Consider the following 2,331-nt stretch of genomic DNA (forward strand, 5'->3'; position numbering starts at 1 on the left):
AAAAAAATAGACACTGGTACCCCTTTTTGGCAAAGCCCAACACAGCGTTTGAAATATGTAAAGAATAACCCAAATTTTATAACCTGATAAAGGAAAAAGGGGTTTAATATGTAAAAATGATATGTCAATAAAGTAAATTTTCTACTGTCAAGCCCAAAAAATTTAGAAAATTGATACTGAGCCTTTTTTAAGATTTTTCAATTAGGGAAAATTTAAGAGAAAGCTAAAACATTTGAAAAATAATGACCTTTTCCCTTTTAAACATTTAACAACTCAGGAAAACTGGTTCTTTTAATAGAATATTATATGGGACTAACCAAAGTTCATAAACCCGATGTACTGGTTGGGCTTATCTTGTCACCTATAAAAAAAAAACTTTAAATATTACCCAGCCTAATTTTTAGTCCAAAACCTAAAATTTTTACTATCAAAAGAAACACTATCAAAAAACCTTTTTTTTTTGCCAAACATATGTCTACAATTTGTCTTTTAAAAAACCCGTTTAAAAAAAAAACTTTATATTTTGTAAAAAGTCTATTTTAGATTCGACAAGTGTATAACTTCACAAAAGACCAGTCCATGAAACTGCTAAAATTATCTGTGGGAGATTCTGTTTATACGTTTAACAACCAATTCTACTCTCAAACTGATGGGTACCAATGGGAAGCCCGCTAGGCCCAACTCTCGCAAAAACTTTTTTATTTATCATGAGGTAAATGGCACAGATGCCCATCTATTTTTAAAAAATTTTATATAAAGAAATGTTGACATTTTCCTGTTGTTCAATGATGTTCACATGTAAACATGTTAACTCTAAACATGACAACATACATTCTATTTCTGAATTCGAAGTCAACAACTCCCTGCGTTTTTCTGGATATTAGACTCGACCATATCTAATACATTTTTAAAAATCGTGTAGGAAAAACCCACTTTCATGGGGCTTGGCTTAAATTATTTATCCTTCTTTCCTATGATGTTTAAAGTTAATGCAGTCAGAACATTATTGAACAGATGTTATCAAATTTGTTTAGACCGGCATTCTATAAACCGAGAACTTCATTTCTTAGACCCCCCCCCCTTTTTAAACACTTTCTCTTTGTCATTCAAACACAGATAAGACTATTCTTAAAAAGATGCTTTGCCCATAACCAATAAATTAGAATGTGCCTCGGGATATCCGATACCTAAAACTACCATAGTAAGGACAAACTTAGTCTTACCATTTCCCACAAATTACTTTCAGAATAATCTTCACCAATTCGAAAACTATTCGTTCGTTTTTCCGACAAGACTCGGTTCCAAAACATCTATGCTCAAACGTATTCTACTCATACAAATGTTCTAGCTGTAACGCTAGATATATAGGCTCAACAACAAGGATTATATATATAATATATAAATATATATATATATATATATATATATATATATATATATCTTATATATATAATATATATATATCTAAATATATAATATATAAACACATATATATGTATAAATATATATAATATATATATATATAATATAGATATATATATATATATATATATATATATAGTAATATATATGATATATATTTTTTTTATATAAATATATATATATTAGTATATATAATATATATTATATATATATAATATATTATATATATGGGGCCGCGGTGGCCAAGTGGTTAGAGCATCGGACTCAAGACTGTCACGACGGCAATCTGAGTTCGAGGGTTCGAGTCACCGGCCGGCGCATTGTTCCCTTGGGTAAGGAAATTAACCTCGACTGCCTACCTAGCCACTGGGTGGCCAAGCCAGCCCAAGTCAGCGCTGGTCCCAAGCCCGGATAAATAGAGAGAATGATTACCTAAAAGGCACCGGCACTCTCCGTGGAAAGGAACTGGGGACCCTACCACGTACTCACTCCAAGAGCATCACAACATGAAAATTACAATTAAATATCATGCTGTGACCACGGCGGCTCAGACATGAACCTTTGGTAAAAAGAAAAAAAAAATATATATATATTATATATATATATATTGCATATATATATAATAATATATATTATATATATAATATATATAACATATATATGTATATATAATATATATATACATATACATATATATATATATAATAATATATATATAGATATATATATATATATATATATATATATATATATATATATATATTAATAATGGATATATATAATATATATAGATCTATATATATATATAATATATTATATATATATATATATATAATATAAATATATAATAATATATAAAATATATAAAAATAGATATTTTAATATAATGATATATAAGATAAAGATATA

This window comes from Penaeus monodon, chromosome 26 (genome assembly GCF_015228065.2).
Source record: "Penaeus monodon isolate SGIC_2016 chromosome 26, NSTDA_Pmon_1, whole genome shotgun sequence".
In the NCBI taxonomy this organism is placed as follows: Eukaryota; Metazoa; Arthropoda; class Malacostraca; order Decapoda; family Penaeidae; genus Penaeus; species Penaeus monodon.